At 37.9% G+C, this 22,796-nt stretch overlaps 1 protein-coding gene across 3 annotated transcripts in view; it reads right to left on the bottom strand.

Annotated features, from left to right (window-relative positions):
- Positions 1 to 19,320, bottom strand: part of LOC121330533 (zinc finger protein 660-like) — a 34,939-nt gene extending 15,619 nt beyond the window's left edge. For 2 of the 3 annotated variants that reach the window (XM_041277116.1, XM_041277118.1), the window contains exon 1: positions 19,250 to 19,298. The gene's annotated coding sequence lies outside the window, so the exon portion shown is untranslated. Of the gene's footprint in view, positions 1 to 1,714; positions 1,874 to 19,249 lie in introns of those variants that run through there. The other variant, XR_005951871.1, reaches the window with a different exon arrangement.
- Between the last annotated feature and the right edge of the window lie 3,476 nt (positions 19,321 to 22,796).

Raw genomic sequence — 22,796 nt, 5'->3', positions numbered from 1 at the left:
CTGTCAGATATAATTTAAAACAAGGAGGTACCGATTCAAAACATTTAATTATAAGATGACATTCATCTTTTACATTCAATCTATGTGTTGTTTTCAGTACCAATCACTGATAATGGTAAAAGTGTCTATTTCTCCTTGTGCTTTAAGGATGCCAATTGCTGGCCAGGGCTGCAGTTAGTTTGCTGTATATGAAACAAGCTATGTGAATCATTTAATCTGTGTTATTAGTAATGTGGTATGGTTATATGCAAAATATTAGAAAGTAACACACTGAGGCATACAATATTTAATTAGATCATAAAGTTATGTCAATTTTATAATAAAAATAAGTTGGAGGATAGTGCAGAATTTTAAGTACAACTATAACTATGGTACATTATCAGCGAGAGGCTGTTGCTTGCAGAGAAATTAGTCTCCACTAACATAAACCTAGTACAATTTTTTATAAGCCCTTTTTACAAACATCTCTTCAGACAGGTACAACCAATCTCAGACAATAACAATAGCAACAACAACAATAACGAGTTGCTAGCAACTTTATGGCTTCCAGTACCAATACCAGTAACAGTACCAGTAGCAAACATTTCAGCAAATGATGTAAAGTGCCAGGAGCAGTACCAAACACTTTAGCAAATAGTGCAGAATGCCAGTACCAGTACCAAACACTTTAGCAAACAGTGCAGAATGCCAGTGCCAAACACCTTAGCAAAAAATGTAAAATGCCAGTACAAGTACTAAACAGCTTAGCAAATAGTACAGAATGGCAGTACCAAACACTTTAGCAAATAGTGCAGAATGCCAGTACCAGTACTAAACACTTTACCAAATAGTGCAAAATGCCAGTCCCAGTAACAGTACTGGTAGTAGTTTGTGATTATGACATCTGTACCAGACAATTTTGACGTCATGCAGCATGGCCGCCATACCACACAACCACACAATCAGCTTCTTAAGAACACCAGTAAATCTTAGACTATCCTTCAACAACTATACCAACTTTCAGCATTCTGCAATAAGTTGTTTTCAAAAGCTGATTTTTTTACATTTAGATAATATGTTTTTGGGTCAGTCCATGGTAATGCTGACAATTTGCATTTTTTCAAATTCAAGTTTGTAATCAACACATTTTTATAGATAAGACTTTATTGTTTTAGAGTATATACGTACAAAATATTAGAATGTTAATAAACATTATAAACAAAGCGATTTCTGTAACTATTCAAGTTAATGTGTACGAAATCTGCATGCTGCCATTTGGCCTCTCACTGGTACCCCACACATTTTCAAAGTGCAAGGATGCAGCACTGGCTCCACTCAGGCCGCGGGGTATTTGGATCCTAAACTATCTGGACGATTGGTTGGTTTGCTCGCAGTCAAAAGCACACGCAGAGGCGAAAACAAAACAGGTCATAGATCATGTGGTGAAGTTAGGGCTCTCAATACATCAACAGAAGAGCAACTTCGTACCATCTCAGTCCACAGTGTTACTGGGGATCAAACTGAACTCTGTGAGCATGCTTGCCTCACTGTCGGAAGACAGGATTCGGTCGTAGAAGACCACACTCTCCCTATTCAGACAATATGCTCTCCTACAGGTCAAACTATATCAAAGGTTGTTGGGGCTGATGGCAGCCGCCTCGAGAATCCTTCCACTAGGGCTGCTGAGAATGTGCCAGCTTCAAGCCTGGGTGAATATGCTCAAGGTGCACCTGGTCCAAGATCGGTACCGGCTGGTGCGAGTGTCCAGGCAATGCCAGAAGACACTGGAGTGGTGGCTCCGTCCCAGCAATCTGCGCCTTGGATCTCCCCTCTGATCCCCTCCCAGAAGGGAGGTGATCACTACAGACGCCTCCAGTCTGGGCTGGGGAGTGGTCTGGAACGGGAGAGGAATAAGAGGTCAGTGGAAGAAACATTAGCAGCAATGCGCAAGAGCTGCAAGCAGTGAGCCTGGCGTTATCACATTTTCGCCTGCAATTAAACAAACGTGCTGGTCCGAGTGGATAACACCACAGTGGTAGCCTACATAAATCACCAAGGCGGCCTGTGCTCACCGGGCCTTCACCACGCAGCGCATAGACTCCTGTCCTGGATGCACAGAAACTTGTGTTCCATCAGGGTAGTTCACCTCCCCGGTATGGACAACAAGGCAGCAGACCTCCTGTCCAGAGAACCTCCACACAGCTTGGAGTGGAGGCTGCATCCTCAAGTGGTGAAACAGATTTGGGAGAGGTTTCAACTGGCATGATTCGACCTCTTTGCCACAGCCGAGTCCACTCATTGCCCCCTATGGTTCTCCATGGAGAGAGGCGGGGGCCCCCTGGGAGTAGACGCACTAGCCCACCCCTGGCCACAGGGGCTATTGTTGCATTACCTCTGCTACCATTAATACCCCTGACACTAGAGAGGCTCAAGGTGGAGAAAGCACAGGTTTTGCTGGTTGCACCCAGATGGTCGAGACGCCCCTGGTTTGCTCTCCTCTCAGACATGTTGTCGGATCAGCTGTGGCAGCTCCCGCTGCACAAGGACCTCCTCAGCCAAGTGGAGGGGCTATTATGGCACCCGAACCCAGCCAAGCTCCAGTTTTGGGTCTGGCTGTTGAACGGAGCCGTCTATTCAGACAAGGTTTGCCAGATGCAGTAGTAGAAACACTAGAGTCTGTTAGGGCGCCGAGCAATAGAGCCCAGTACTCATACAAATGGAAAGTTTTCCAAGACTGGTGCCTTGCCGAAGGTCACAATCCGGTGGCTTGCCCGATTGAGACGATATTAACCCTTTGCGGTCCTATGTCGGACCTGGTCCGACATCGCGAAAATCCCTTTCCGGTTCATTGTCAGGCTCTGTCCGACATTGCCAAAAACAATGATCTAACACAGCACGTGTTGCGTTTAAGACAGAAAAAGCCGAGGTGATCCCTAATCGTCTCTGATCGGAAAGAAGGCGGAGACAGCCGAATAGACCATCTACAGACTGAGCAAAGCCGAATTGAACAGATGGAGACTGAGACACACAGAGTGATAATGGCGCAGAGAAGATAGAGAAAGTCAAGGCAGCCTAAAGAACTTGCACAAATGATGGGTGAGGCAGAAAGTACAGACAAAAGCAGTTTGGATGATGATTTTGATAAATTTAGTGACAAGGAAGTAAATATTTCTCTTACTCTGAGGAAAGTGACCAAGAACCAGACTTGTAGCCGGAGAGCAAATGGAGACGCGCATCAGTAAGTGCAGATGCTTCCACAAAACTCCAATTTACTGTGGTAAATAGGGCATATCAAGGGAGTACTACTTTGAGAACTGCACTGGAGTTTTTTCACCCCTTTTTTTCACGAACGGTTTGCTTACTGAAATTGTAAATGAAACCAATAGATATGCAAGTGCAAAACTAACGGGACCGCTGCGTCATAATTCTATTTGGAACTCCTGGAAACCTGGTACGTTACCAGAGATGAAGGCATTTTTTGGTGTTCTGCTGAATATGGGTCTGAATGTAAAAACGGACATAAAAGAATATTTCTCAGAGGAACGGGCTAACAGAATGCAGTTTTTGAAAGATGTATTCAGGAGATCACGTTTCTTGCAGATCTTTTGGATGCTACACCTTTGCCATCCCCCCACTCAGGTGCCCCAGGCTGCTTTTGTTAGCAGAGGACAAAAAGTTAGTAGATGAGAGCACCGTTGGCTTCAAAGGAAGGATTATCTTCAAGTGCTACAATCCTCAGAAGCCTACCGAGTGGGGGATGTGTGTTTTTGTTTTAGCTGACTGTGAAACTGGTTATTTCTCTGCTACTGTTCCTTACTTTGGTAGCCCAACAACAGACCATGTTGAGACCTGACATGCCATTTTCATCAAGAACTGAAATGGAATAGAAAGCCACATTTCATTTACAAAAATGAATCGAAGAGCACCAAAGACTGTGCAGTGTGCAGTGACAGTAAGACAAAAGGGGGGAGGAGAGAGACTGTATGCTTCTGCAAAACATGCTGAAGGCAGCCAGGGTTACACCCAGGTGACTGTTTTGAAAGATACCATACCATGGTCACATACAGATAATTTCTGTCACTAAATGCCTTTTTTGTTTGCAAACCTCGTCTGGTGTAAATAGTTATAACACTGATGAAAAATAGTTTTTAGTTATTTTGTTTGTAGTAGTGTGAAATTGATTTGTAAAAAGTTTTGTACCTGTATGATTATTCTAAATATAATATAAAGTATATTAATATAAATCAAGCAAAAACTCAAATTGTGTGACATTGTAGCTTTTTCTTCAATGTTTGCCTGATTATTTATTTATATATATTTGGTACTGTTGTCTTTGTATAGGGTGCCCTTTGGACTTGCACTGCTTTGTTACTTTTTTAAAGCAAACAAAGTCACTTTATTTCAATTTGAACAGCACGTGGTCTGAAATGTTATTTTGTTCACAAAAATGAATTGGACCGGACCAGCCTGACAGCCGCAGAATAAATTGACTGCAAAGGGTTAACCTTCTTACAACACCTGTTTCATGCAGGAAAATCAGTGTCCACTTTGAAGGTATACCTGGCAGCAATATCAGTGCGCCATGACAAAATTGACTCTGTGTCCACTGGGGCACAATTCCTGGCAGTGCAATTTCTTAAAGGGGCTCGGAGGCTTCATCCTCCCATGAAAAGTATGGTCCCCAAGTGGGATCTAGAACTGGTACTGTCAGGTCATATCGAAGCAACGTCTAGCGAACTGGGTGACAGATGCAACACGCTTGGCGTATGAACAGATGGACTCCCCGTTAATGGGCGACATTAAGGCCCATTCTACCAGGGGCCAGGCAACTTCGTGGGCTTTCCTTCATGGCGCCTCCTTAGATGAGTTATGCAATGCTGCTACACGGACAGGTAGTCAGACATTTGTGTGTTTTTACCACCTTGATGTGATAAACCGAACTAGACCATCTCTGGGCTCTAGAATTTTGCAGGCGGCAGATAAAACTGCATCCGGGCCAGTATAAACACTAGCTCAGTGGCCTGAGGGGCCAGTAGTTAAAAATCTAAACGTATACACATAATCAGAATGGTTAAACAAATAATCCATAAGAGTTCACTTTATTTTTTTGAATGGCGCTAACACACAACCTAATACATTACTCTGCTATCAACTTGCCCAGTAGGGTGGTACAGTGGGCGCATTGTTTTATTCACCGGTTGCTCCAAAGGTGAGCCTATGTGCTCACCGAACTGTTATTAAAGTCAGCCACCAGACTCACTGAGAAAAAAAGCCGGTGAGATTCACCGTAAACAATGTATAGACAACATAGATGCCCCCCATGGAATCTGTCAATGTGGACTATAGGCAGACTAAGTTAAATAATATAGTGGACAAGAATACTGTAAATTGTGAAGTAATAAAGCCCTACCAAATCCCATTAATTTAGGAACTTTTCAACCTTTAAATTAAGTATTCAAATTATAAAAGTAAACGTTTTAAGTTGATAGGAATTTTTTTTTTTTTAGTGGTTGCCAACTGTTTTTATAATTTTTTCTCCCAATTTGGAATACCCAGTTATTTTTTAGTCTCAGCTCACCGCTACCACCCCCACGCTGACTCGGGAGCGGCGAAGACAAACACACACTGTCCTCTGAAGCGTGTGCCGTCAGCTTCTTTTCATACTGCAGGCCCACCATGCACCCACCTCAGAACTACAGTGTCAGAGGACAATGCAGCTCTGGGCAGCTTAAAGGCAAGCCCGCAGGCGCCCGGCCAGACTACAAGGGTGCTTGGTGAGCTGAGGACACCCTGGCCGACAGAACATTTGAACAATTCTAGTACTAGCTGCCACATTTAATGTCACCAAACTGTTGTTTTAATCCAGTCACCGGTGGATGTACTTCCAGCTCACCAACACATTTGCAGTAGTGAATAAAACAATGCACCCAGTTTTATATTTTTCATTGGAACAGTTAAAATTGTATCGGGGCCAGTAAAAACTCTACCTCAGTGGCCCAAGGGGTCAGTTGTAAAAAATTTAAATGTAGAGTCCTGACCTGGTTTATTAAATATTATAATAAGTATTCATAACAGAAACACCTAAGTTTCTGAAAATTCAATTAAATGTTACCATCTTGTCTGAGTTATCAATACAACATAGATGTATTCATAATTCAGACACGATAGTAACACTAAGGTGTGTATTAGCATCTCTCTCTCTCTCTCTCTCTAATGTATGTGTAAAGTATAAGAGTGCAATTATCTTTTAGGCATTCACTGTAGTGATGGCTTTCTGCATTAATGATGTTATTCATTGTAAGTTTTAAATTGTATGTGTGTCTTTTATAGTTAGGTTCTTTTTAATCATTGTTTAAATTGTGTAAATGTGTTTTTATAGTCGTTTTAATGTGCTTACTAATTCAGTTGCTTTCATATGCTTTTATATTAAGGTTCTATACAGTATTGTGTAAGTTTTGAGTTCTTTCATTTACCATTTGGCAAAACCAGCCACATGCAGTTTTGCATAGCCTAACACGACTGAAAGTCACAGATGGGTGTCTGAGCTAAACGCCAAAAGGCAGGAGATTAGCAGAGATAGTGTGAGATGGGGGAGGGGAACTGAAAGACAAGATGGATGCGCCCTGCTAGGTACAGCGTGATATGCAGCCCCCCGTTTTCCCCCGCAGAGGGAAGGTGCAACGATAGAGGTGAAACCCCTATCATTGGACAGAAGTAAAACAAATGGGAGTGGAGTCAACAGTTCTTTACAAAGGTATAAATACCCAAAATGGTAAAGTGTTGTCAGTCTTTTCATCTCTTTCGAATTGACTCCATGGATATCCGTGCTTTCTGAAACAAACGTATGCACTGAGCTGTACTGAGGCCTTCTCCGAAGTCAGTTTAAATCTCGTGCTTATATGATTGTATTGGAGGTATACCTTTCTTGTATATAAAGTGTTTTTGAATTAAAAACCATTTGTCAGCTTAATCTTTTTCACTACAGTACCAGTAAAAAACAAAATGAACCTCACATTTTGTATAATATAAAAAGTTGCTAGATTTGATTGCTATTTGACCTCATGATTAATTGATAAAATTAAAAATACCTTAAATTAGGTGTCATACACTCACTAACTAATAACATTCATTATTTACACCTATAGTTAGGCTGTTGCAGCTTCTTTTAATCAATTATTTTTTGAACAACAATTTCAACAAACTTCTAAAGCCTGTTTCCCTATTTATTACACAACCAAAAATAACTTGTATATGTTATTCAAATCCCATCTCAGCCACTGACTCATTGTGTGACCCTGAGCAAGTCACTTAACTTCCTTGTGCTCCGTCTTTCGGGTGAAACGTTGTTGTGACTCTGCAGCTGATGCATCGTTCACACACCCTAGTCTTGTATCTTGTAAAGCACTTTGTGATGGTGGTCCACTATGAAAGGCGCTATATAAAAATAAATTATTATTATTATTATTATTATTATTATTATTATTATTATTATTATTATCACTAACATATTAATGGTTCTCCTTTATCAGATGTCAAACAGCATGGAAAGGTCAAGAAAATACAGAGCAAAGCTAAAAACGAATAGAGAGAAAAAGAAAAAAATATGACAAAAGTAAAGATGGATTAAACAATGAGCAAAAAACTAAACTGAGAACAAAAGCAGCTGAGAAGAGGAGGAAGCAGCGACAAAAGCACAAAATATCACTCGTGACAGAAAACCTGGCTTATACATCTAAAACACCACCTCCTTATATTACACCTCAGTCTTGGTAAAACTGTTTCTAGGGTGAACATGACACTTCCAAGATCTCCCACTAAAGCAGCCAAAGTTTTGTCATTTATAGTAGGAAATCTGACACCAGAAAGGCAAAATAAGGTCTTGTATTTGTTAAAGAAAAAGCCAAATAAAGTAAATTTTCTCAATCAAGAGCGTAAACAGCGGAATGATGCACTAAGTGAAGAGGACATCAACTTGTTGCGCAATTTTTTCTTAAGAGAATGCTTCCTGGAAAGATGTGATCTCTGTTAAAACAAATGAGGGACGAGAGTATCGTCAAAAACGGCTACTCTTGACCAATATCCTTGAGGCATACAAGCTTTTCAGTGATGAATACAAAGGCAAAATTAAAATTGGGAAATCAAAATTTTGTGTTCTAGGCCACCTCATGTGTTACCTATGACAAGCAGAGATCATGAAGTATGCCTGTGCAAATACCATGAAAATGTACAACTGCTCATTGAAGGTGTTGGAAAAGTCATTACTTCACTGCCCAAATCAGCTAAAGAGTGTCTCACTGTCTGCAGCATGGAATCTAGTTAATATGTTGACAGAACTTGTAAAAACTGTGGAGCAGACGCAGCAGTGGTTCATCCATATAATTTAAGTGAAGATAAGGCTGTATCTTATTACCAGTGTCAGACAGTAGAGGATGGAAGGGTAAAGATACTGGTGGATGCCTCCACAGAAGAGTCCAAAGATGACCTGACAGGGCAGCTTGAGCCTTTTGCACGAAATGTTTTTAATGCTGGAAGAAAACATAAGGAGCTAAGATATCTAAAGTAAGTTCTGAAACTAGGATAAAAAATTCTGCAGGAAGACTTTTCTGAAAACTTCAAACTGAGACATCAGCGAGAGATCATGTCTGAACATTGGTCAAATGAAACTAACCATATTTACTGCAGTAATTTACTACATAAATGACAGTGAATTATTACACAAGTCATTTGCAGTTGTTTCAGATGAATTGTCCGATGACAAATACATGTTTGCCTTTAACAAGGCAATTATTAGAAATATACAGCAAGAAACTACTGTGAACAAAGTGCCCTACTGGAGTGATGGGGCTGGTTCCCTATTTAAAAATCGGTACAATCTAAAGTAAAAGTAACATGTTATACCATGAATCAGATTTCGGATCATCAGTTACATGGAGCTTCTTTGAAACATCACATGGGAAAGGTCCAGTTGATGATGTTGGTGGAGAAGTCAAGCGTTCTGTGTGGAGAGCCATCTTACAGAACCGTGCGGTTGTCCAGAATGCAGAAGATTTTGCAAAGGTTGCACAGGCTGAGTGCAAGAAGATCCATGTCCGCTATTATTCCAGACTGCAGATAGACACAATGGAAATGCTGCAAATGAGATGGCAGAGAGTAAAGGCCATCTGTGACGTAGTGTCCCTCCCCTTTATTTATTATTATTTTGTATTATGATTTCTATGTATAAATGTGACAGCGAAAAGCTGTGTTTTGTATTTGATTTTTAAAAACCTTGTGAGGAACGCGTGACTGATCAGCTACTGATTATATAACTAGCTCAGTCAGGCATTCTTATTAATCTTGTGCAGACTATGGTCGAGGGGTAATAAAATAATTAATTGATAGCTAGTTAACCCCTCGGCCAGAATATAAAAGCCTGCAGCTATCTGCGCTCAAGGTTGAGAGTGTCAGAGGAGAGACGCAAGTCTGAGAATTGCTATATGTGCTTGCTAAAAACCAGCAGGATACTTGTCTTGTTCTGTTTACTATTTGTTTAGCCAATGCGCCTTTTGTTTTGTTTAAAATGTTTACTTCATTTAATAAATATACTGAGTGCCATGGCTCAGTTTTCACCTGCCAGTCCTTGTTGTGGATGGTGTTTCTGGTCTGACATCACCAAGACAAAGCCACCTTGTTCACATCATCCCACATACTCACTCTGTGCACTTTGTTGAAAAAGCAAACAGCACTACTATCTCAGTAGCAAGAAATTAATGTTTTATGCTGCAAGATATCTGTACTAACAACCAGCTCCTTGAGCTCCAAAGTAATGGTAATGACAGTGGCATAACTGTGCCCCCAAGTGAGCCCGAGAAAGAAGAACAAACAGCAAATCATAAACAGGCCCCAGCAATGGTGATTAAAGCTGGAGACTTTGTCACTATCAAATATTTTGTGAATAAGACAGAAAAACGTTACCTAGCAGAAGTCAAAAACACTGAAACTTTCCAGAATCGCCAAGAAGAACTTTATGTGCAATTTATGAGAAAAAAGACATATGTGGAAAGGTGTTCAGTTATAAAGAGGGGGATTTCAGTTGGATATCTATAGATCAAACTGTTGAGAAAGTGGACTGTCATATTGATGGAAGAGGAAGGATTCAATCATCTAGATCTGTTAATGTGACAGAGTAGGCAGTTTAAAAATAAAATTTAATTTCCATTTGCCATAATTTAAATAAGCACAATTCAAATGCTGCAAATTAGATAGCAAAGAAACATTACATAGCAGAAGTCAGAAACACTGAGATTATCCAGCATTTTCAAGAAGAAAAGCTTTACGATGTTCATTTAACATGATTCTTAATAAAAACAACATTAAAAAAAAAAGGACAATGTAATTAACAAAAAACACTAGCACTCAGGACAGGACAAGTTTGTCTCCTCTGCAATGGCATTAGCTTACTTATACTTTAATTTATTTAAATAGTTGTACATATTTACTTGCATGAATTATATTATTTAAAAGTATATACATTATCTTAATAAAACAAGACAAAAGTTATATGTTTATTGTAAGTTCACAGACTTTAATTGTAGTTTGAAATTTTAAAAGGCCTTTTTTTCTGTTGTCCCCTCTGTGACACTAATAAAAACTTGCCTGTTTAAAAATAATAACAATAACAATAATAATAATAATAATAATAATAATAATAATAATAATAATAATAATAATGAATTTTTGTTTACTGTTCATATAGTCAACTAAGTTGATGTTTATTAAAAATACAATTATAAATAATAAATTACAATTTTTACGCTCAGGATACTGTGGAATGCCCCTTTTTCAATCCAATATGGCGGCCAAACCATGTGACCATGCTTTGCATATTGCGTGGTGTAATGCAATACAGGTGTCCATTTAAACTCTTTTACTTATAACAACTTAACAAACATTTATATTTAATTACACTAAAACATTTCGATTTTTAAATAAGATATTTTCTACAGTTTTAGAAATAATAAAAAACTAAATGAAAAAAGAAAACAATTTGACATGGCCCCATGCCATGTCTGTGAAAGAGAATTTGCATAACGTAGTATTGCATTGTGGGCTTAATTTTACCCACCGCTATGGAAAATCTACACTTAGATAGAGGCCCCCCCCCCCCAGCCCTGACAAACATTAAGTCATGATACAATCTGGACTCACTAGTTTTAGTGATGGAAGATAAAGTTACCACTATTCTCTCTTGCTTTTAAGCTGTTATGTTGGAGAGTTTTTAATGTCTTATGTTTAAGATGTTTTTCTCAGAGTCTGAGCTTAATGCTCATGGTTTTTAAAGAGACACTTAATCAGACAAAAAATAGACAAGCTTTTATACTGTTTCTGTTCTTCCTCCATTTAGAAAATGTCATTTACACATGCTGCATAAATAGAATAAATGAATAGTGAATAAAATGTTAGTGAATAAAAACACGCAAGCTGCTTTGAGCAAGGGGACATCATTTGCTTCAAAACTAAACAAACGTTAATGCAAAATCCTTTAACTGGTGTATTGAATTGTCACTGCCACACAGCTCGCCTCTCTCAAAGGGAACGCTCCAAAAGGCTACAACGCTTGCTTTCTGTTTCCATTGCAGATTCTGCAATTGTTGCCAATGTCATTACTTTCGTAGCCTACTTCTAATATTTATTTATTTAGTTAGGCGGTTAATTGATCAGGTTGGAGAAGTGGCTTACTATATGTATTACATAGTAACGATGACCCTATCTGCACTCTGTAAGGAGTTATAAGCAAGATTGGTCCATGTCGGCCATCTTGGATTGACGAAACTCACCATTTTAATAACTTTTATGCTCTCATGTTTAACAAGATCTCTGGAAAGTTTCAGCTCAATCGGTCCAGTGGTTCTGGAGGAGTTCCATTTTAAAGCTAAAATGCAGAATCCAAAAATTGCTATGTGTCACGTCACGTGATATGTGTAATTGCACACCCTTCCTCAACATATGTAAAAAGTTTGAGTGCAATAGCAGCAATGGTTTTTGTTGTTTTAGTGTCTTCCAAAAGAGTTACCAAAAATACAAAATCCAACATGGCTGACAAACCATGTGACCTATTCACTCCATTTTATTTCAGGGCCAACTAGCCAGTACCAGTACCACCATACCAAACCTTTAGTGAAAAGGTTTTTGTTTTATGGGTTGTTAAAGTCCTTGGTAGATGATAAGAAATAGCAACAGTGATAATCCTATCATGTGAGGTCAAAGGTCACGGGCAATGAGTGTTTTTGATAGGACACATATGTATGAATTTACAGTATAATCGTAAATCTAAAAAAACTACTCACTTCTAAATCTTTTGTCGTCATTTTTGTATTACTTTAGTATAAATACATGTTAATTTGGATTCATATGTTGTTTATTCTGACTTTTATATAGTGATATTTTGAAATATCACTGTCCTGGTCACAAAAGCAAAGTTTGTGGGGAATAATAGCCATTTTCTATACTTTTGAGGCATAAGCAATTAGGAAATAACACTTACTACCCAGAAACAAAAATTGTGTTACATAGCGTAATCAAAGCAACAACAACAGTTTTCGAATGACGTTTCAAGTCACATGATCCTTCTCGTGTCTTCAGCTGGTGGGCAGGCAAGCCGTATCTCTGATTCACTTAAAGTGGTTTTAAACCTTAAGAGTTTAGTTTGCTTTTACAAAAAAATGGTGAACGCTTGTGTAGTTATTGGCTGTTGCAGTAGGCACAGATGGGAATACGTTTCATTTTATAGGTGGCCAAGGGTTATACAATTGCAGGGAGAAAAAATAAAAGCTATAATGCAATGAAGATTGGGCAAGTGGCTAGCTAATATTATCAAGGGTAGACCTGAAGGAGTGTAGCTACTTGTCCTCAAGAGTATGTTCACGACATTTCATTTTAGGTTTGTTACTTTTACCGCATTACTGAATAGTAGTTAATAGAAGTTACTTGAAATGTACTGTTCCAAAAATATAATAAAAATAAGTTACAGTAATATAAGAATATAAATTGAGCAACATATATTTTTGAATGATTAAATACCTCAATGTAGTTTTTTTGTATAAATACCTCAATATACTAAGAATTATGTTTGACTTTGTAACAAGCAGAATGCAGCGTTATCACAAAGAGGATTAGAAAAGAGATAATTCCTGTATTTTATATATATATATATATATATATATATATATATATATATATATATATATATACACACACACACACACACACACACACACACACAGTACTGTGCAAAAGTTTTAGGCAGGTGTGAAAAAATGCTGTAAAGTAAAAATGCTTTCAAAAATAGACATGTTAATAGTTTATATTTATTAATTAACAAAATGCAAAGTGAGTGAACAGAAGAAAATATTTATAAGAAGTCAATATTTGGTGTGACCACCCTTTGCCTTCAAAACAGCATCAATTCTTCTAGGTACACTTGCACACAGTTTTTGAAGGAACTCGGCAGGTAGGTTGGCCCAAACATCTTGGAGAACTAACCACAGTTCTTCTGTGGATTTAGGCAGCCTCAATTGCTTCTCTCTCTTCATGTAATCCCAGACAGACTCGATGATGTTGAGATCAGGGCTCTGTGGGGGCCATACCATCACTTCCAGGACTCCTTGTTGTTCTTCACGCTGAAGATAGTTCTTAATGACTTTTGCTATATGTTTGGGGTCGTTGTCATGCTGCAGAATAAATTTGGGGCCAATCAGATGCCTCCCTGATGGTATTGCATGATGGATAAGCATCTGCCTGTACTTCTCAGCATTGAGGAGACCATTAATTCTGATCAAATCCCCAACTCCATTTGCAGAAATGCAGCCTCAAACTTGCAAGGAACCTCCACCATGCTTCACTGGTGCCTGCAGACACTCATTTGTGTACCGCTCTCCAGCTCTTCGGCGAACAAACTGCCTTCTGCTACAGCCAAATATTTCAAATTTTGACTCATCAGTCCAGAGCACCTGCTGCCATTTTTCTGAACCCCAGTTCCTGTGTTTTCGTGCATAGTTGTCGCTTGGCCTTCCACATTGGAGGTATGGCTTTCTGGCCGCAAGTCTTTCATGAAGGCCACTTCTGACAAGACTTCTCCGGACAGTAGATGGGTGTACGAGGGTCCCACTGTTTTCTGCCAATTCTGAGCTGATGGCACTGCTGGACATCTTCCGAATGCAAAGGGAAGTAAGCATGATGTGTCTTTCATCTGCTGCAGTAAGTTTCCTTGGCCGACCACCGCGTCTACAGTCCTCAACGTTGCCCGTTTCTTTGTGCTTCTTCAAAAGAGCTTGGACAGCACATCTGGAAACCCCTGTCTGCCTTGAAATTTCTGCCTGGGAGAGACCTTGCTGATGCAGTATAGCTATCTTGTGTCTTGTTGCTGTCTTGCCATGGTGTATGACTTTTGATAGTAAACTGTCTTCAGCAACTTCACCTTGTTAGTTGAGTTTGGCTGTTCCTCACCCAGTTTTATTCCTCCTACACAGCTGTTTCTGTTTCAGTTAATGATTGTGTTTCAACCTACATATTGAATTGATGATTATGATTATGATCATTAGCACCTGTTTGGTATAATTGTTTAATCATACACCTGACTATATGCCTACAAAATCCCTGACTTTGTGCAAGTGTACCTAGAAGAATTGATGCTGTTTTGAAGGCAAAGGGTGGTCACACCAAATATTGATTTGATGTAGATTTTTCTTCTGTTCACTCACTTTGCATTTAGTTAATTGATAAATATAATCTATTAACATGTCTATTTTTGAAAGCATTCTTACTTTACAGCATTTTTTCACACCTGCCTAAAACTTTTGCACAGTACTGTATATGTTTCATGTCTTAGCAAAAAGTCAAAAGGGAAAAGAAACATTTGTAAACTTTTTATTTGTTTTATTATAGTGTTTGGGTCTTGTGTAAATGTAACATCACAAATAAGGTAATAAAAAAAAAAAAACAACATAGGTAAAAGTTTTAATGACACAGAGGTTGTTTATGATGCACATCTTCACCTCTCTTACCCATCCACAGATAAACTGGTTGTATAATTCCAGTCCTTTGTAGTATCTCAAATCTTCGAGGGTGTATGGGCTAGGTGTATTAATCATAGAATTTATTATGTCGGGGAAAACAAACGCTTTGCAATAATTGCACATCCTGGCTCCATCTTTGCTCAGAAACAGCATACGGATCTTGATTACCAATTACATATTATATATACCGTATTACGTCAATTTGGCGCCACCCTCGAATTAAAGACACCCTCGTATTGACGCCGCAGTCATAGATCAGCTTTATAATAGAGGCCGTCCTCGAATAAACACCGCTATCAATAAAGAAACATTAAGGTATTTTTTTATCCCACTACTAAAAAAACACTCACACACTAAACAAGTAAACGCACAACACTGACTATGTACATGTAACGCACCTGAAGAGACGGGAGCCTCAATTTAGCATGTACATTGCAAACTAATGCACACACACATAGTAAGCACATTTTATTTTATGGTACAGTTCTAAAAGAAAATCCAAGATAAACTACGTACAGAACAGCAGTCCTTCTGAAGTTATTAGGTGGTTAAAGGCACCCTCGTATAATTGCCGCCCTCGTTTAAGGGCCGCAGTCATTTTGATCAATTTAAAATAAACGCTGCAGTGCCAAATTGAAGTAATACGGTCTACGGTATATACAGTACCAGTCAAAAGTTTGAGTACACCTGCTTGAAACCAGGTTTTTCATGATTATCTATGCTTTTAACTGTATAAACTTGTCTATAAACACTTAATATTTCATAAATTTAATTTTTAAATGAAAATGTAAATCTAGTCAATTTCAATGAAATGGTCACCAAAAGCAAGGTGCTTTCAGTCTGAAGCCAAGTCAGTTAAAAGTCTGAAATGTGTATATTACGGTATTAGAACACTGGCCTAAGTATAAAAGTGTCTTTGTTAGATGTTCGCTGAGTTAACTTGCATGTTACCTAATTAACCTTTTGTCACCAATTATTGTTAACAGGTGAGGGTCCATAATTACTATAAATATAGGTAGCATAGGCACAAGTTTGTCATTCCTGAATGTAAGGGAGCAGAAAATGGCAAAATATGCTCAGTTAAGCAAACAAAAAAACGATGAGTCAAAATTTGAAATATTTGGGTCCAACCACCGAGTATTTGTAAGACACAAAGAGGGTGAGCGCATGAGTTCTGCAAGTGTGGGTCCCACTGTCAAGCATGGAGGAGGCAGTGTCGTGGTCTCTGGTTCCTTTGCTGGTGACAGAGTTGGTGATCTTTACCAAGTCCATGGCAAGCTCAACCAGCATGGCTATCGTAGCATACTTCAGAGGCATGCCATTCCATCAGGATTACGGCTAGTTAGGCAATCCTTCATTCTTCAGAAAGATAATGACTCGAAACACACCTCAAAGTTGTGCAAGAACTATCTGGCAAAGAAGGAAAGTGAAGGACAACTCAATCTAATGACCTGGTCTGCCCAGTCTCCAGACCTCAATCCCACAGAACTTGTGTATGGGACGAACTGGACAGAAGAGTCAAAGCAAAGCCACCCACAAGTGCCCTACATCTCTGTGAATTGCTGCAGAAGAGCTGGGAAGACATGTCAGGTGATTTCTTGCTGAAACTTGTTAACCGAATGCCTCGTGTTTGTGAAGCTGTTATTAAGGCAAAGGGTGGCTATTTTGAGGAATCCAAGATTTAGAGACAATTTTCAATTTTCTTGAACATTGCTTTGATACTCCTTATGATTTTGTTTTATATATTGTAACATGTGTTTTCATTTTCAAGTGTTTACAGAAATGTATACGACGTAAAACATTGTCAATTATGAAAAAAACTAGTTTCTAGCAAGTGTACTCAAACTTTTGACTGTGTGTGTGTGTGTGTGTGTGTGTGTGTGTGTGTGTATATATATATATATATATATAATATAATCTTTTCTGAGTCTTTTTCAGATGAAAAGCTCGAGTAACAGGATTTTGACTCTCTTAACCCTCAATGCTGATATCAAGACTTTATTTTCTATTCTCAGTCTATGGCAATTCATTTTAACATTTAATCCTCAATTGCTGATATCAAGAACGGTATTTTTGATATCAGTATTGTAATCACATTTTTTATATCAAAAACGCAACTCTTGCTATCACGATATCATTAAGTAAAACTTTTAAATTAGGACTAACGACATAGTTCTTGCCATACACAACCTTAGTCTCATAACATTAGTGTAAAACATATCCTTTGTTTTTTGTTTGAGAACGATCAGTTTTTGGGTAAGAGCACGAGAGGCTTCTGCTATTCTTGATATTAAAAATGCATACTAATGAGCATCCGGTTTGAATTCTTTATATCATAAATGCATACTAATTAAGGGATGCATTATACCCGGTCTGTATGTCTTTTGTGTTTGGCAAAATGTCTGAGAATTCTCATAGCATGGACAATGTTTTACAAGCAATTCCTAGAAAATGCACTTCCATGCAGGACTGGAACTCGCAAGGCTTATATAGTTTCAAATACTTAAGACAGATGTAGTAATGTTCAGCTAAAGCATTCTGAATGCAGAACTTTTTTTTTTTTTTTTTTTTATATAGGTTATACATTATAGGTTATGACCATACAACAATTTGTTAAATCACTTTTTCTTCGTCTTTAAAAAGACCTGCATGTAAAGTCACTAACTCTGATACTTCGTCATTGTTAGACATGTACATTCTGGCCTGTTCTACAGATCTAAAAACACGCCTTAATACAGCAGAAACATTATCAACACTATCCGGCCATAGCATTTTTGTTATCAACAATTGTATTTCTAATATCAAAAATTGTATTTTTGATATCAACAATCTATTTTTGATATCAAAAAATAACATTGAGAATTGCTGATATCAGCAATACATTACTGATATCAGTATTAAAAGTGCTGTTATCAGCAATTTAGGATTAAATGTTAAAACGGCTTGCCACTAAATGCTGCCGTGTATTGGTAAAATTCACAAATGAGCCCATCAACATGGCGGGTCCTGTTAAGAACGGTTGCTAGGTGATTTATGACATCATCGAAAACCATCTACAGGCTTCCCAGCCATATGGACCTGGAAGCATAACAATAATACAAATATAATGATAAAAGACCAATTGCAACGATACGATTGATAAATATATCGGATCACATTGGCCTAAGACGAGTTTACAAAATGTTTAGTTGTTAAAAAAAAATTATCAAAAGAGTTTATTTTCAGAGTTTATTTTCTATTTATACATAAATGGATTCCAGAAAAATCCTTATCAGACAGGAAAAATACAAAACTGGACAATGTTAATAAAAAATAAAAATAGCTTCTTCATGGTCGGTAAGTTTTCAATTGTATTTACAAACTACCAATCCAATTTACATAACCATGTGCAATGGTTTTAATCGAGTTGCAGGGGCATGACATGTGTATCTGGCTATTCCAATACATGTTAATGGTGTCAATACCAAAATGACATGCCATAAATAAAAAGCCATACACATGGCCAAAAGCTTCGCATCACCAAGAATTTTACGATCGTCTGCTAGCTCTATAATATAATATAATATATATATATATATATATAGATATATATATATATTATATATATATATAATAAAACATTATTTAATCAAAGAAACTACAGAATGATTTCATGTTAGATTTTGAATGTCACCTTTCCATTTTTGTACATGGAAAACTACAAAACAGTATGTAATTCAATATGTTAACGTATGTTTCAGCTGACTTTATGAAGCAAACCTATATTATATATAGGGAAATGCAACACACTTGCCACAGCTCACTTTTAGAAGTAAGCAGGCCGAGTTGATGTTAAATTTAATATGATGGGGTTAACCGGCTCACAACAAAGTACAGGCTTTATTTATTTATTTAGTGTACGCGCGGCTTATATTGGGTACGCTGTGTTTCATGATCTCTGCACACATTAAGATATATTTTAAAAAATGACCATTTGCCGTGTGAACACAAACCTGCACTGAATAAACCAGTGGCATTTCATTTCAAGCCCAGACTCGAACACCTTTCCTGACAACGGGGCGTTCCCCTTCTCTCCACAGTGTGTAAACAATGACTTGACAGCCTCAACAATCGGACATACTTCGTGCTAAAAAGACAACCAAATAATGTGGTTCTGATAAGAAATACAATATGTTAGAAATTAAATTCAATGCATGGATTTGCGAGTTGCTACTCACCAAGTCCAACCCTCTGTCAAACAAAAGCAATCGGTTTTTCCTGCGTGAGTTACACACACAGCACTCCCTTCTTTGGCCATCGGCAAAATAGTTCCGCCTAAACTTTAGTTCCCAATACCCGAGACACCGTGTAACAATTATTTGTTTATTTATTTTTTTGTATTTACAGTATAATTGTAAATCTCGAAAAACTACTCACTTCTAAATCGTTTGTAGTCATTGGTGTATTACTTTAGTATAACTACATGTTAATTTGGATTCATATGTTGTTTTTTTCTGGCTTTATGTGAACGAAAAGACACACATTTGCCCGTTTTCCCATTGGAAATAGAGATATTTTGAAATATCACTGTCCTGGTCACAAAAGCAAAGTTTGTGGGGAATAATAGCCATTTTCTACACTTTTGAGGCATAAGCAATTAGGAAATAACACTTCCTACCCAGGAACAAAAATTGTGTTATATAGTTAAGAACAATTATTTTACATGTGAGGCTGAACGTGGTACCCCGGTGTCGTACACAATATTTCCCACCGTACAAATTTTCCCATCCCAACTTCCGGTTCTATCGAAGGATTTCTTTTTTTTTTGCCGCAAGTGAAAGTTAATCAATCGCGAAAATGGAGTTTATACTACACGTATTCACTAAAGTGACTGGTTTTATTCAGTGTAAAAGAAGCAACGCTATCGGAAACAAGTACAATGTTTTAATATAATTGCATGTATAACACAGTCGTGGCAAAATATATAATTAACAGCATAGATAACGTTTTCATGTTAAAAAGTTACGTTTTATTGATACCATTATAAAATAAAGTAATAATAAGCATAACACTGTCTAAACAGACAATATATATAGTACCAGTCAAAAGTTTGAGTACACTTGCTGGAAACTATTTTTTTTTTTGACAATTTTTTAATTGACAATGTTTTACGTCGTAGACTTTTTTGTAAATACTTGAAAATGAAAACATATGTTACAGTATACAAAACAAAACATAAGGAGTATCAAAGCAATGTTCAAGAAAATTGAAAATTGTCTCTAAATCTTGGGTTCCTCAAAATAGCCACCCTTTGCCTTAATAACAGCCTCACAAACAGGAGGCATTGGGTTAACAAGTATCAGCAGGAAATCACCCGACATTTCTTCCCAGCTCTTCTGCAGCAATTCCCAGAGATGTATTGCACTTGTGGGTAGCTTTGCTTTGACTCTTCTGTCCAGTTCGTCCCATACAAGTTCTATGGGATTGAGGTCTGGAGACTGGGCAGGCCAGGTCATTAGATTGAGTTGTCCTTCACTTTCCTTCTTTGCCAGATAGTTCTTGCACAACTTTGAGGTGTGTTTCGGGTCATTATCTTGCTGAAGAATGAAGGATTGCCTAACTAGCCGTAATCCTGATGGAATGGCATGCCTCTGAAGTATGCTATGATAGCCATGCTGGTTGAGCTTGCCATGGACTTGGTAAAGATCACCAACTTTGTCACCAGCAAAGCAAACCAAGACCACGACACTGCCTCCTCCATGCAGAACTGATACACTTACCCTCTCTGCATCTTACAAATACTTGATGGTTGGACCCAGATATTTCAAATTTTGACTCATCAGTCCATAAGACCGACTTCCACTCCTCAAACGTCAGTTTATGTGTTTTTTGGCCCAATCTCTTCCTCTTATTCTGCACTTTTAACAATGGTTTCTTTGCAGCAATTCTTCCAGTTAGGCCAGCTTCATGCAATCTCCTCTGAACAGTTGATGTTGAAACATCTGTACTTCTAGTAGCTGAGCTTGTATTTCAGGGGCAGTTAATCGCCGGTTTCGCAGACTTGTGACTCGAATGAACTTGTTCTCTGATTCTGAGGTCACCCTTGGCCTGTCTGACCTTGTTCGATCCTCATGAGTGCCAGTTTCTTCAAATCGTTTGATGGTCTTGACCACAGCAATTACAGACACTTGCAAAATTCTTGCGATTTGTCTTAAAGATTGACCTTCATTTCTTAAAGTAATTACAGACTGTCTTTTTTCTTTGCTTAACTAAGCGTATTTTGCCATTTTCTGCTCCCTTACATTTAGGAATGACAAACTTGTGCCTATGCTACCTATATTTATAATAATCATGGACCCTCACCTGTTAACAATAATTGGTGACAAAAGGTTCATTAGGTAACATGCTAGTTAATTCAGAGAACATCTAACAAAGACACGTTTATACTTAGGCCAGTGTTCTAACATAGTTAGACACATTTCAGACTTTTAACTGACTTGAGCTTCAGACTGAAATCCCCTTGCTTTGGGTAACCATTTAATTGAAATTGACAAGATTTACATTTTCATTAAAAAATTTAATTTTTGAATGCAATTCACTTATGAGTATCGGCTTATATTAAGTGTTTATAGACAAGTTTATACAGTTAAAAGCAAATATAATCATGAAAAATCTGGTTTCAAGCAGGTGTACTCAAACTTTGACTGGTACTATATATATATATATATATATATATATATATATATATATATATATAGAGAGAGAGAGAGAGAGAGAGAGAGAGAGAGAGAGAGAGAGAGAGAGAGAGAGAGAGAGTTTTATAGCATTTTGTATACCCTGCAGTGGCGATTAAAGTAGTGTGTCAGTGGTGTGTGAAAACTACATGAAAACAAAGTAACCATCTAGTAAAATAAAAGTACACCTCTGCTAAGATTAATACTGTTGCTGAATTACTGTGGGCAGCAAACCAGTAATACTGATCGGTTGCTGAACATACTGCCTCCGAACAGACCTCATTGAACTGCTGTGCAACGTTATTGACTGTGAGAGTAAGTGCATGCTATAGAGATTTAATATTAATTAACATAAAATAAAAAACGACATTAACTTATTAGTGGCTGCAAATAATAATAATAATAATAATAATAATAATAATAATAATAATAATAACTGATATTCATTTGAACTATACGTATATACACATTTACATTTGCAATACAATTTTTACACAAAAAAAAAACCTTTCACCTCAAGCATAAAAAAGCTTCCCTATCGGCCCTGCTGTGAGGAGGAGGTCCCTCCCACCTCCTGCTGAAGAGGGACATCCTCACAGTAGCATATCGCCAATTTCTTTCGAAATCAAAAGGTCAGCTTGGGACACGACCTCGAAGGTTAATGGTTGTCATTCTCTTTCAGTGAACCAGGGTTATGGTAATAACCTAACGTTCCCTTTCAATGGAATGACAACCATTACCGAATGGCAAGTTGTATCAAAGCTGTTGTGGATCCAGATTACCAACAGTACAGTCTCACAGCAATAGCCTTATAGCCCAGAGATAGCTAAGGGCATGTCGCCTGCAACATCCTAGAGCCCAGAGAGTTCATACGCCAAGCGTATTGCATTTGTCACCTAGTGTGCTAGATATTGCTTAGATAGAGTCTGACCTCTAGAGCGGGACCTGTAGAAGAAAAACACTGTAAGGACCTGCAGTACCAGTTCTAGATCCCACTTGGGGACCATACTTTTCATGATAGGACGAAACCTCCAAGCCCCTTAAAGAAGTT

The sequence above is a fragment of the Polyodon spathula genome, chromosome 18, assembly GCF_017654505.1.
Source record: "Polyodon spathula isolate WHYD16114869_AA chromosome 18, ASM1765450v1, whole genome shotgun sequence".
NCBI classification, from domain to species: Eukaryota; Metazoa; Chordata; class Actinopteri; order Acipenseriformes; family Polyodontidae; genus Polyodon; species Polyodon spathula.
The sequence above is the reverse complement of the archived record's forward strand: the minus strand, read 5'-3'. Positions and strand labels throughout refer to the sequence as shown.